Here is a 15,706-nt window from a genome sequence, read left to right as displayed (position 1 = left end):
TTATATATGATTTGTTCAAATGATTTGACCTTAAAGCACAATTATATCGTAAAGTAGGTTGAAATATTATATATACAATTTTAAGTTTCAATCTTCGTATTGTTTCGTCCATAATGAAAAGCATTACTATACAGTAACTGATTCTTTGAATAATTATTATGAAATTGTAAGAGTAGTTACTTGTTATCTAACAGTCTTAAATTACATTGACAATTAATGTGGCATTTGTAAGGAGAACATTAATAAGATCCAAGTCTTAAATCTTATTTACACCAGCTCGTGGATCTGACCGTATGTAACTTATGATATTAAATAACCTAATGTAAGTAATTCTTAGAATATATGGTTAAAATAGAGCCTGTAAATATTACTAAATCATAGAGAAATTTTCTGGAAGTACTCGTAATAGAAAAATGTCTATAAAAGGCAACGAAGTAAAATAGTATTCTCGGTGTTCTATTTAATTTATTGTTGTTATAACAGTATCACAGGTGTGTAACTAGTACAATCGAAGGTGTTATATGTGTAGGAATATACAGCGTAACTTAAAAGTATGGATACACTCTGTTTAGCTCTTTTATGGATAAAGATGGAGGGATGGAACTCGGGACACTTTTCTAGGAAATAAAAGTGAACTTTTTAGTCACTGTTACAACTTTGCCAACTTTGCACATTTCCTCAAAATGGGATTTTGGGGAGACGTTTCAAAATTTTTAAGTGCAAAGACCCAGATACTTAATACAGAAGGAGAACAGTGGAAACTAGAGCTTTATATCTCAACCTAGTATAAAATGGCAGCTCATTGAAACTAATTAAGATAAAAGCACGGATGGATGATCATGCTCAACCTTCAATGGACAAAGATAGAAAAATGAAACTCAGGACACTCCTGTAGGAAATAAAAGTGAACCATTTCCTTAGTATGAGTTTTGGAGAGCAGTTTAAAATGTTGAAATGTAAAGTTAGAGTAGCACTAGTAATTACAATTACGTTAAGCAATAAAACGGCTAAAACTTACTAATCTAAGTTTTTATATCAGATGTTCTAACTGCTATACCAGGACAATTGAACAATGTCAAAGCCTGTTACAGAAATCTGAAACGGCACGCTGTATGGATTCACGCGGGATATTTTTTTTTAATTACCGCTACTATTCTGTTCCTAAGGTCATTAACGCACTGGGGTTTAGTTTTATAGACGTTGTTTTTAATGCGACCCCACACAAAGAAATCAAGTGGAGCTAGATCTGGCGATCTTGGTGGCTACTCGATGCTTCTTCTTCTGCCTATCCCGCGATTTGGAAAAATATTGTGTAAATACTGGCGGACATGCAAGTAATAGTGTGAAGGTGTTCCATCCTGCTGGAACCAAACTTCATTACAGTTGTTAGTTGACACTTGGATAGATGGATAAACCTGATTTTGTAACATTTCCTGGTATACTTTGGCATTAAGGTTTCCATCAATAAAAAAGGGCCCAACAAACTAATCCCTCACAATGTCAAGTGAAACATTTAATTTTTCAGGGTGCTGGGTTTGTTTCTCTCTCATCCAATTAGGGCAACTTCATCCCAATAACGAGCATTGTGTCTGTTAACGTTACCGTTTACCATGAAAGTTTCTTCATTTGAAAAAGCAATGCTGTCTAGTCTAATTTTATTATTATTAATGTTGCGCATCATTATTTCACAAAATTCTACTCGAAATCGACCTCACTTTGCTCATGAACCAAACGAATTGTCAACGCTTTATAACCATTGTCATGTAAAACTTTATAAACTGATATTTGTGATATACCTAATATTTGAGAAACATTTCTTGTTGAGGCATGAGGATCTTCTACAACAGACTTTAAACGTCAAATGCTTCGTTTGAATCCGATTTTGGTTGTCCAGGTTTGGGGCGGCCTTGAACGCTGCCTGTTTCCTGGAAACGTTGGATTTTTCTTCGATCTCCTGATTTAGATACAGGGTTTCGACTGGGATAAATGTCATTAAATAAATTCCTTACTTTATCATAAGATCTCACACGGTCTACTTAGCTTAGCATCACCAGGATCATAATACGCTCTTGTTCACTTATACACTCCATTTCAACGTAAAATATCACAAAACTCAACCAAACTTAATCCCAACCAGAAACTGAACACGATACAGGACTTCCTCGAAACTGATAAGATAGGGGAGCCCTGCCATGCAGCAGTAATAACTGTAAAACAGGTGAATTTGTAAGGAAAGTGGTTGTCTATTGAAGTTATTTACCTTTGAATGTGGATGTTCATGTTTTTCCTCAATTAATTTTTATTAATTTCAATGAACTGCCCTTTTGTACTGGGTTGAGATAGAAAGTTCTAGTTTCCACTGTTCTTCTTTTATCAAGACCTTTCAAATGAATTGTCACTTAATGGGTCTTAACATTTAAAAATCTTGAAACCTCTCCTCAAAATCCCATTTTGAGGAAATGGGCATAGTTGTAACAGTTAACCGCACTTCTGATAACATAACTCTTATGATTGCACATTTTCGGCACTTCCACAAAGCAATGTTTACTCTATTTAGATCAGGTTTGCTATCCGAAAGCTCCAAGCCTAAATCTTATAGAAATGCATGGCAATCACTATGATTATATTAATAGCTCTAAATTCTGCTGATAAAAATTTGATTGTTTGATTTATTTGTAGAACGGCCCAGGATTACTTTTATAGATAGCAGTCTTATTCAGTGCCAGTAACGTCTAACATTTAATTTTCCTTCGATTTGGTTGAGACGTATTGAGATTGGGTATCTTGGACCGATCTTATACTTACAAGTAACCATGAGGAGTAAAGCAATGCTAAATAGTTTTAGTAAGGTCTTATTAAGTTACCTTAACATCCCTAACAGTTATAATTGGCAAGTAGCTATTAAAATTTTACATTTGAATCTTCAGTTACTTGAAACTTTCCCAAATCTTTATCCCAGAACTTAACGTTGGCTTAGAAATATTTAAAATTTGATTTTAGGTACGTACGTTAAAATCAATTTGTAAATAGTAAAAACTGAACTTTTAAAACATACTATTGATGAAGGTTGAAACGAGAATTTTTGTGAAGTAAAACGACAAATAACTCTGTCCAATTACTATATATGAATTCTGCTATAACTAAACTTAAAATATCTACCGTATAGATTTCATATTTAGTTTTGATTCTCGTTATTATAGATTAGATTTAGGTTTTTGTCGTAAATGTGGTATGATCGTATCCTCATTCCACTATATCCTATTAGAATCAACTATATTTAGAAAGTTATAGTATTATATATATATATATATATATATATATATGTGTGTGTGTGTGTGTGTGTGTGTGTGTGTGTGTGTGTGTGTGTGTGTGTGTGTGTGTGTGTGTGTGTGTGTGTGTGTGTGGATTCACACACACTTTTCCACACACACACACACAATTTTAGAACACACTTAGTTCTAAAATTTTGTTTTAAAAGAATTTTCCTCATATAAGTGTGATTACTGCCTCTGTGGTATTTACCTTTCATAATATGATAACTTTAGCTGGATTTAAAATATCTGAAATGGTCCACATTGAAAAGAGCATTTCAAATATGGTCTTGCCATAATACATGTAAGAGTGATCTTGACTAAGTATTACAATGCTAATGCTGTAATGCGTCTGCCTCAGTCAACACATTGAACTACTGAGTAATAATTGTCTTGCTCGAATACATGTAGGAGTGATCTTGACTAAGTATTACAATACTAATGCCGTAATGCGTCTGGCTCAGTCAACACATTGAACTACTGAGTAATAATTGTCTTGCTATAATACATGTAGGAGTGATCTTGACTACTGTCACAATACTAATGCAGTAAGGCGTCTGCCTCAGTCAACACATTGAACTACTGAGTAATAAATTGTCTTGCTATAATACATGTAGGAGTGATCTTGACTACTGTCACAATACTAATGCAGTAAGGCGTCTGCCTCAGTCAACACATTGAACTACTGAGTAATAAATTGTCTTGCTATAATACATGTAGGAGTGATCTTGACTACTGTCACAATACTAATGCAGTAAGGCGTCTGCCTCAGTCAACACATTGAACTACTGGGTAATAAGTGTCTTGCTCTATGACATGTAGGAGTGATTTTCATTAGTGTTACAATTCTAATGCTGTAAGCCATCTACCGCAGTCAACTCATTGAACTACTATGCAATATTTGTCTTGCTATAATACATGTAGTTACTATTTTCATAGCAGTTCCATATTGAGTGATCTTGACTGGTGCCATGAGACTGGTGGGACAAAAAGTGTCTGGCGTAGTTGATAGGTTAACCAATTCTGATTATGGCAAAATTAAAGGATGTTAAAATTTGGGGTGTGGATTCCATACAGAACTTCATCAACAAAATCACGAAAAATTTGTAAATAAAATGATGGGTATTATTATTTTTTTTTCTCCAAAGATAAATAACAATAATTGGGTTGTTTTAAAAAGGAGCTATAATATTTTAAACAGTATTATAAGAGAAAAATAACCAATTCTGAATAAAGATTCTTTTGGAACACACTAGTAACTTACAAATATAACTAATAAGTTTGCTATGTAAGGGTTATTTATTTCATTACAATAAAATTGGTTATATATTTAATCTCTTAAGGAAAATTGAACTATTAAATTAAACTAAAGTTCAAAAAACAAATCTAAAGTATAGTATTCACTACTTCTTATTCACTAGTATGAAGCAGTATCATATTAAAATTCAAAATTCTTTTCTTAAATTATTGGTATTTATACTTTTCAATTTCAAAATACTTTTTCATAGATTAATTAATTGATTGACTTATTACCACACAGATATTGCATTATAAAACCTAAGAGCATGACATAAATAAACTAAATAATATTTTAATAGTTGTAAGATGATTAGTTTTAAGGATGAGGTTAGTTTTGTAAAATGTTGACGTAAATTGTTGACAAGCCGTTTTGCATTGGATGAAGATAAGATTAGTCACAATCATTGCACAAGAATCCACCCCTTGATAAATCCAACAACACTTGTTCAATTTTTACATGTAAGTTTAATGGACAAGTTACCAATAATAGTTAGAAATTTAAAAACTACTACTAAGTTTAAGAGAGCAGCTTCTAAGTTTTGTAGTGATCATGTGTCGTACTGCATACAAAACTTTTTAGATTTTTAATGGATAGAAAGAAACTTATCTGATATACACACCAAATCAATTTACCATGTTGTGTATTTTTGAATATGTTTGACATGTAAATAATATATTGAATCTTGAAGCTTAGATATTGAACCTGTGGCAGTTAACTAACAAAATTAGAGTTTTTATCAGATAATAATAAATGACAGTACGGTAATCATTCAAAGTGTTAAAAAATAAATTTAAATCTCCATATAAACTGTGAGGAATGTGATGAGAATGTGAATGAGAGACAATTCTGGGCTGACAGACACAAGACTATGGCTATGAGTACGAGTAACTAAGAAATAACTGTATTTTAAATACCCCATCATGGCGCAAAGCGTTAAGAGAAAACAGAAGAAATTTAACTTAAACCCACCTAAAACTCTAAACTAAACTGTAATAAACTCTGTACTGTACACATTTAGTCTTTGTAAAGGCACTAAATATATGATTTTGGATTCCTAACTAACAAATCTGATGTAACTAAACCTCAAAATAGGAAATCATTCCAATTTTTAAATTTCTTTAAAAAATGTTAATATGCACGCATTACAGTCATTCATTTTCATGCATATTAAATTATTGGTATATTTTTCCTGAATCTGAAAATATCCTTAGTTATGGATAGATAGAGTAAAAATTTATGACTTGTTAATATATTTTTGGTAGATGAAAAAATATATAATCTTAAATTTGTTATGACATACTATTCTTGAATGGGATGGTATCAATCTAAGAAAGTTTTGTGGACCAGATTATTTTGTTTTGGTTTTGGTCATGTTATAGATTTTTGTAACTGCAGTTTTAAAATGGAAAATATTCCAAATAGTCCCGTTGTTTGTGTATGACACTATGACATCAATTTTGTTATGAAGAGAAAACAAAAATGTTAAATTTCTAAGACAATTTTGTAGTACAATGCTATGAATGCAGATAGGAACTAAATCATTAAAACAATTTCTTAACACAAAAAAAAAGAAAATTATATCTTATTTTGTGACAAATAAGCCAAATTGATTATCTCCTTGGAGTTAAAGGAAACACAGAGAAGTGTGGTTTAGTAGTTTTGTTTTATTAATTATGTACTTGTTACTAATTATTGTAATTACTAAACTTATCTAAAATAACTCTTTATCTAATCTTTTAAATCTTATTAAGCTCACATAATACAGTTGTTAGTTCTATAGTTACTGAAACAAGATTTTAGTGTAGTGCCAGATGACATTGATTTAGTTTCAACAACTATAGTTCTGAGTTAGAAAAGTATGTCTCAGGATCTTAATTTTCAGGCAGTAGCAAATGTCAAGGAATATTTGAGAATACCTTTGGTTTATTCTGATTGTGATTATTCAGGCTGTGTGGAATGTTTGGAAGCTCAACAATCAGGTTAAAATTGCTGATTGTGGTACATGAGGTGGCTCCAAAGAAACCACTAGTGGTGATCAGCTGGACTAAGAAGTAAACCAGAACATATTTAGTTACATGTGTTTAAAACATAACTCTCAATGAGCTGCATTAGTTGGCTGCATATAGACAGATGATTTTTGTATGACCTATGATGGCTCATTTTATCTCTGGTTGGTCTGAGCAATACAACATATCCCCATGGACAGAATTGGGTCAGCATGGTGTTGGTTACTGCAGCATCTCTACATTTGGTTTTGAGTTACTCTAGAGTGGAATCGCTTATTTGGGCAGAGTACATTGCTTCGCTTACCCTCCTTTCAAAATGATTAACAGAATCTTGTTTTTTTTTCGAGGCGCATGAGTATGTCCCCCTCAAACTGTGTTTAAGTGTTGTGGGTTTAATCATTTTATCATGCTTTCCTCCACCGCACTGTCAAGTGACTTAAGTTCCCTGCCATGTGTCTGTACTGTTCAAACTCTAAACTTTTCTGAAGTGCACAGACAGTGTGTTGATTCTGTTATGGGCCATGCCACATAGGAGCAAGAGGCTCCCCATGAAAGAAGATGAAAATAAAAAAGAGGTACACAGACCCAAACTACTGTATATTGATAGAATTGATATTTTAACAGCAGGTTGATTATTTAATCTGTAAAACAACCTAATTGAATATTGCCTTATATGGAAGAAGTTTAAGCCCTTTAAGCCCTCCACTACCTTGTTAGTTCTTGCACCCCTACAAAATTTTCTGGTGCCGCTCATTGACCCTGAGATAATCCGTTTGTGAGGAGGTGAACCCTACTACTGTGCCGTGCTGTGTGGCAGATGAAGAGTTTGGCAGTCCTATACTATTTAACCTGTCTCTATCTGTATTACTTTCTTCTCTCCTACCCACAAAGTATATTAATTTGTTTAAATCTACACACTATTTATTTTTGTTCCCTGAACCTGATTTAAGTCTCTAGCTTATTAATTTGGTTTATTACTACCCAGATTATTATTTGTATGCATTTTTATATTTACACTATTCAGATGTAGTGCCGGCGTATCCAAAGAAATGGAAGTATGATCCGGCCAGTGCTAAAGAAGATGGCTAAGGCAATATCTTGGCGATTAAAATACAAGCCAGTCCTGGAAATACTTTCAGAACTTTTTTCTCTTAGGACAAAATCCTATGTAAACTGACATTACACTTACTATAAAGATAAGAATCTCTGCTCCATTTCTATAATGACAGAATATTTAAGATGGGTATTCAGGGTGTGGGATTGGATCTCCTGCTGAAATCCCATGCTATACTTATCAATAAAATGCGAGGGGTGCTCAGGTCTATTTGGAAGCAATCTATAGACTATACCTTCAAGGTTACAGGCCCAGGGGGTCTCATGTTTGCTCATACCTGATGAAGAAATATGATCACCCGGAATGAGACTTTGAAACTTTCTGGACTTTGAAATGTTGACTATGAGTTGGAGCCCTAATGAATCTGTTCATTTGTTCAATGGAGAGTGTACATCTTAACTTTTTATTTAGCATTTTCTGAAACTCCAGGTCATGGATCTTTATTTCTTGAGAGCACTGCTGGGGAGAAACTAGCTTACATCTTGAGGAAATTCATGGAGAAGACAACTGTAGAAGAACAGGAATTGGAGGAAAATTCAAACTTGATGCTGGGAGATGTTACATCAATAAACTTGAGCAAGAATGAAGGAGGTGTTCAGACCAATGCAGTACCACCTGAGCTTAAGGCCGTGTTTGACTCCAGAGTAAGTCTTGATGAAGACCACGATTAGTTTGAGGAATGAGCTAAGGATGTTTGTGTACAAGTTGGGGAAGGGGTTACCATTGAAAAACCTAAGAAGAAGAGATTGGGTTTCACGAATTTTGACTCAGGAACGGATGGTGTACAATTATGTATGCATAGTTTGATAAGATGAGAATACATGTTAATACAACTATTTTTCCAGCAGCAAGTGATATGAGGTAAATAAGAAATATTGGGATTCCTGCATGCAACTTCTCCCCTACAAATAATACTCTAGTATTACTGCACGATCCCAATAAGATCTTAAATATCAAAGTATTTTTTTAAATACTTTAATATCTGCCATAGTAAATCTGAAATTATTTACAATGTTGTATATGTTAATACATACCATATATTGCAATTAAATAGTGATATTTTTAAAATTTAATTTTGTTTTATAGGGCAACACTTCCTATTTTGTGATTACATAAATGGAATCTATTTGACACTAAATTAACTAGGATTTCCACCTTCTAGTTATTGTTACACGAGTCATATTTCTGTAAAATGAGCCTAAAGTATTCACTTTTTGATCTGGACATACTGTATAAACACATTTCTATGGTAAAGGAAAATAGTTTGTTGTTACAAGGACTCAACTGCGTCAGTAGTACAGGTATAACTTTGATTTGTGGAGGGGGGAGGATAAATATGATTGAAGAGCACATCACATCATGTGGGAATGGATAAATCTAAATTTAAATAAATTAGATAGACCTAACTGAAAATAACACAATTAACTGCTGTATTCCAAACAAGTTGAATTGTGTTATACATATTTATTTTAGATGTTTCAGAGTAGTTGTGGATGGGGGTTCTGTCCCTCTCATACCCTCCTTAGTTACACCACTGAACAAGTTATGTTAGCTGTTTAAACTCTAATTAAAACATTGGCAAGTCCTGCAAACACTTTAAGAGTTTTTATCTCTTAGGACAAAATCCTATAGAAACCGGCATTATACTTCCTATAAAGATAACAATCTCTGCTCCATTTCCAGAATGACAGAATATTCAGGATGGGTATTTAAGGTGCGGGGTTGGACCTCATGCTATACTTATCACAAAAAAGATTAGTGAGCACTATTTCAGTCATGTTACTCTAAAAAAAGGAAAAGCATTTTCTAGTTCAGTCTCTACAAAGTTGGCAGAATAAATTATAATCCATCACATTTGACCTTTAAGGCTAAAGGAGCCCTGCCCATTTCAACAATAATGCTGTGCAATAGACTAAACCTGTTTATCAACTCTTTGCCCCAAAATCTCAACATTTGCGGTTAGTGATGTACTGCTCTAGGACATCCATTGTGTTGCCTTGATGTAAGTGATAAATTGGTTTTTGATGTACAAAGTGTGGGTTATGTTTGCAGGTATAATTCTACCAGGACTGAACTCTCGTGGGGAAATAGTTTTAGTTATGGAAGATACTAAAATAATTATACTGAATAGATATATTTTGGAAAACTAATTAGTATATGGATCTTTGAATGGTTTTGTATAACTCCAGCTGCAATATACAATTTAAGTGCTCCAAAAAATTAAGATTGTATAAGTACTTTCAAGATCCATTCTTGAAGAAAAAAAATAATGTGTAGACTTCCTGTAAATATTTGCCCTTAAATGAACCCCTGAGCTATATTGCTTACAATTCCCTTATTTTCATGACATTCCCATTTGTGCATGCTTGTAAAACCTTTTAAATTAAATCAGTGCCCTCAAAATTGTAATGCATGAATAAATTTGCCCATTAATTAAATTTTAAACTCAAAGCTTTTAAAAATAAAATCTTGTTTTGACAAGGATTAAAAAAATTAAAACAATTTCATGTTGTATTTGAAAACATTAGATTACATCATCAGATATAAGAGAGTAACTGATTTAAAATAACTCAACAAACTACGATTAGTCACAATATTTTGAGAAAATGAATTTGAAATAATATTGACCTTCCAGACTATATATATATATATATATATATATATATATATATATATATATATATATATATATACATATATATGCTGTATGCAGAAAACAAATGCACACAGGCTACTTACAAAAATAAAAGAAAAAGACTTCATATAAACCTTCAATATTTTGACGAATTTCATTCTCAAAAAGGATAAAAATATGTATACAAACAAAGAAAAGTAAATATTATATGTTTAGCCATTATTAAGTGTATACTTATAGCCATTGCACACGTACATGTACTTTATTATAAAGTTACCTAATACTCAACCAGAAATTTATTTTAAAGACCAATATACATCATAACGTAGTGCCTTCAAATAGTGTTTAGCTCTTTTATATACATAACTGTCTCGTAATTGCGGTTTATAATGTGCAGACGCTTTGAAAACTTATCTTTTGCAGCTCCGCCTGGTGGCTAGTTACATTAATGGGCATAGCATATAAACCTTCTCCGTAGAAAACTACATATACATCCAAATTTTCATAATGATCGGTCAAGTAGTTTTTGAGTCTATAAAGGTCATACAGACAATCATTCATATATATATAAAGCTGCTTTTTCCACATTACTTTGTTGTTGATTACAAAGTCGAGGGTAAAATTAAACTGTCCTAGTTTGGTAGAGAACGTTTTATTGTAGTTTACAGGTAAAAAACATGATCGACGATTAAAAAAATGATAATATGTAGAATATGTTGATGAATTATATTCAATTACGTTAATTTAATAAGTTGACTTGAATTTTAAGTTTACCTCCAGTTACCTCCTTTTATGGTAGCGTCTGGTGTCTGACGCTGTCTCAGACTCGACTCCTGGAGCCTACAGTTATGTGCGTCTGAAAAGTTCCAAAGAAAGTCGACGAAGAAAAAGCTCAAAACAAAACATTTACATCGTTTCGACATCAGAGACACCTATACTTATAGTAGTCTCATTGTCCCATCAGGTACACGATTGAGTGTACTACGATGTGATAGACACGATCTCTAAGCTCGGTGGAGCAACCGAGTTTTTACACATATCGTAGCTAAGGCGTAGTTGGCTTACTGAACCACAAAATCTACCACAGGGCAACAAATCTGTTTATACTTACAAATTTCCAGTGTAAAATTTAACTGTAAAAATAACGGTTTTTATAGAAAATTTCAGCCTTAAAATAGCTAAAATGAAAAATTTTAGTGTATGTGTTCGAATCTTTTCCCCGTGCCCCTCGGTCCCTTCAATAGCTGAGGGGCATTTCTTACCTGCCAGGCCCCTTGGTAGACCCCCTCAACGTAATTTTTATCAACGTCACTGAGAGAACACCATCGGCATGTTTTGCAACCTTGCTTTTGACACAGTGAATCATACTGTTTTGTAAACTTGAGGCATGTAGTGTCAGAGGCATACTCCTTAATTTGTTTACTTTTTATTTAAATTAAAGGAAACATACACAAACTGGAAAAACTAATTCAGATTTTAATCAGGTCAGAGAAAGTGTTCCACAAGGGTTGAGTTTGGGACCTTTTTTTATTATATATATCAAACTTGAACTTAGAAATCACATATAGGACCATCTTGTCCAATAAGCAGACAATACTGGTCTTGTCGTGTCACGCTGTCTGGAATCTTTTCCTTGAATTGTACGAAGACCTTGAACTAACATTATTCATCGTTTCCAATAAATAATCTCCAATCAAATGTTGATTAGACTAAGATTATAAAATTCGACATGGCGAATAAGGTTCACAAGGTATTTCACTACAATGAGTTTTATCTCGTACCGTTCATGCCGAAATTTGTAAGTGCTAGAGTCTGGATGTTGTAGCAATCGCAGGAAATTTATGCGATGCAAAACGTAAAAGGATTTTTACAAACAAACACGCAACTTTTTTTAATAAACAGAAACAATATGTCTACAGTGACATAATTTTTTTCATATGTCGCCAAATTATAATATAATGAAATGCTCCATGATGTGATTCCTGAGTATGGCTTTGCAAGTTGAATAGTTTTATACATTTAATTACATTTATTGAGTTCTGTTACTGGATTTTTTGTTTAAAGTTTTATTTCCTGTTATTGAATTTAGAAGTTTATTATTTGCTATTATTGTTATTTATTGTTGTTATGAATTTAGATGTTTATTTTCAGCTATTGTTGTTCTTTGTCGTTATCATTGTTGATTTTATTGTTGTTATGAATTTAGATGTGTATTGATAGTTATTTTTGTTCATTTTGTTGTTATTTATTTATTTATTTTATTTATTAAGCAATAACTTACATATCTGGGTGTACACTCATGAGAGAGCTTACATGTACTGGGAGTCACTGACTTGGGATACATTTTAGTCAGAAAAGGTGTTTTGTTGGTGTAATTGTAACAGTATTTATTGTGCTTTGTTGGGTTATAGTTTTGTTTTAAAATGTTATATTTACTAGTTTTAAATTGTTATTATACATTGTTATTGTTATCATTATTAGTTATAAAAAGTAATGTAATTATTGAGTTAGGACATTTCCTGGGAGTATTGCACTCTATGGTGGCCATAGGATATGAAAAAAGTGTATTAATAATGCTTCTTTTTCAGAATCCCACACGTGCTGTGTGAGGTACATAGTATCATGTATAAAATAAAAAAACTGTTAATAAATAAACGTATTTAAACTGTGAACTGTGAACATATAAAAGATTGAATTAGGAAGCAAAGATATTGGTATGTGAGGTGTTATTAAGAGAGTTTGGACTTTTGTATTTTGGAAAAATCTTATTTTTTTTAGTTTTATTTACAATAACACTAATTATCTCGCGAAGTGTGCTGTATGAGATGGCCGCACAGACTATCAAGAACAGCAATAGTGGCCTGCGCGTAGTTATGACGTTGAGGGCGGCCAACCTGCTATCTGAAGAAACCTCAATCTGACTGCGCGACAGCGGTCAGGACGTGTTCTGGTCGTGCAAATCCTCCAGGAATGTGCCGCGTCGTTCAGGTCGTTCGGCACGTTTTGTCTCTCCCGATTCCATCAGCTGTGGCATGGTCGGTCAGTGACCGGGCGAACCCGGAGCCTCCAGTCAGTGGCCCCTGCTCTATCGATATCTACAACCGAATCCAAACATCGATACGTGTTTGTTGCGAACTTCAACTATGATTGCTCATTCTTTCTAGATCTCTGCGTATCTCTTGCGTTCCTTGGTCCCGCATGATGTCCATAGCTACAAACAGTTTCTGACGTCTCAGGTGGATAAGCAAGATACATTTTGCAGTTTGTTTTCTTATTTATACCATCGAAATACAAACATAAATAATTGTATAATTAATGCTGATAATTCTGATAAGAAGGGTTAACACACTTTCACTAACAACCCATTGATTGTGCATTCACAAACAATCAAATAATAATTACTGCAGAGGCAAAGTATTGGGTTTGCCAAGATAGTGGATGATAATGATAACAGACTTGTCTAAAAAAGAATTAAACATATTGTTATTACTACTGTTAAATTTATAGAAATGTTCGTATATTTGTACTCTATTTCCGTTAATATTAATTTAATTTATTGTAATGTTTCTGCTATGTCCTCACTGTTGTTGTTCTTGTTGAGTTATTGTTATTGTTTTACATACATCTATTTACTATTAGTTATATTGTTGATGATGTCAGTATTTTTTGTTGGTTGCAGTAATTGTCTTTACTAGCCACTATTTGCTATAATTGCTATGTTAAGCCCGTCCAGTGCCATAGACTTTAGATAGAGGCAATAAATAAAATAATAATAAAGTAATTTAAATACATAAAAACTTATTTAGATTGTATAAATTTTCACATGTGTATTGGACTCTGCTGACAAGTTGTATAACTTAGCAGAACCAGTAATGTATAAATTATGTATCAATAAATAAATAAAATGAAATATTTTAATTTAAAGACATGCCTACCATTTTAAAAATAAGTGAACCCAACAGCGCACCAAAGGAGTGAAAATAATTATCAAAAAGATACGTATCTAGTTATTTTTAAAAACTAAACAGTAAAAAATATATTTGTGTTGGAATGTCGACGAGCGGTCTAAGACGTCGGACTTAGGATCTAACTTGAGAGAGCGTAGTAGTTCCAAATTCTGTCTGTGTGGTTATGGCACTTTTTATCACTACCACCGACTTTGTACTGTATCGCTCTCCCTCTTATTGTGTTTGATAAGATCCTTGCAAAGGCCAGAAGCCCGTGAGGACGGGCAAATTAAGGCTCAAATGGGGTCGACTCTTTAAAAAACGAATGATTTTTTATGTTACGTTCTTAAATAATCGAGAATTTTCTAGTAGAATATAGCCCCATTATTTTTGGAATAAGCCGCCACTCCTGTGATTTTGGGTTTAATTTAATTTATTACATCAAAAACGTTAATAATTTTTTTTCGGGAGTAGGCTACCTAGCTTAAAAACGTGATTTGCCAAAACAAACTACATCTATAACGAATAAGACTAAACTTTGTTGAGTGGCAATTAAAAATTCTTCAAATAAATCAAGTCCAGCTCAGAAAGTAGCTGTTTAGTGAAAGCAGGTTCGAATCTTGCTGTGACTGTTGCATTCTTGCCTCTTCTGTCAGCCTTGTATTGTATCAACTCTCCACCTTGTTCTGTTTGATAAGATCCTCACACAGAATAGTGGCCTTTAAGGACGAGCAGAACTAGGATAAAAAGGGATCAGCTTTCCTTTTTATTTTGTTAAAAAAGATACTATTTAACAGTTTAAAAAGGAATACTAAGCTCCTGTTTGTGTATCTTTAAGAGGAGCTGGTAGGCTGAAGGATATTGAAAATAAGTTTATTATATTCTTATAATTTTATGAGCTGTATATAGTTACTTACGAAACCTGATGTTTTCTTAACAGACGTAAATTCTTTTATGTACATTCACGAAAATATGGAAATTCAATGAAAACTTTCATATTTGGTAATTTTTTACACTGATAGTAACTTTAACTTTACATTACTATCTATATGACCCGATAATTCGTTTTTGGAGCTTGTACACTTTTTAGAATTACGAGTACAATTTCTCCAAAAGTCATCCTATACTTTAGTGTAAAAATATGTAAGCCAAATAGATAGATTGCCCTGCTCGTAGTGAGCATGGGTTGGTTACGTTATAATCTACGTCAAGTGTGTTATTAATATAGTATAAATAATAGTCGAATATTGGTACAGCCTAGAACTGGTAAAAATGTTATATTAATGTTATTTATCTAGGTATATAAAAATAGATGTCTTTGCTGACTGACAGACTGATTCATAACACTCAGCAAAAACTGGGAAAGTTAGACATTAAATTTGGTAGACACGTT

Source organism: Homalodisca vitripennis, chromosome 8 (genome assembly GCF_021130785.1).
Source record: "Homalodisca vitripennis isolate AUS2020 chromosome 8, UT_GWSS_2.1, whole genome shotgun sequence".
NCBI lineage: Eukaryota > Metazoa > Arthropoda > Insecta > Hemiptera > Cicadellidae > Homalodisca > Homalodisca vitripennis.
This window is presented reverse-complemented; position numbering follows the sequence as displayed.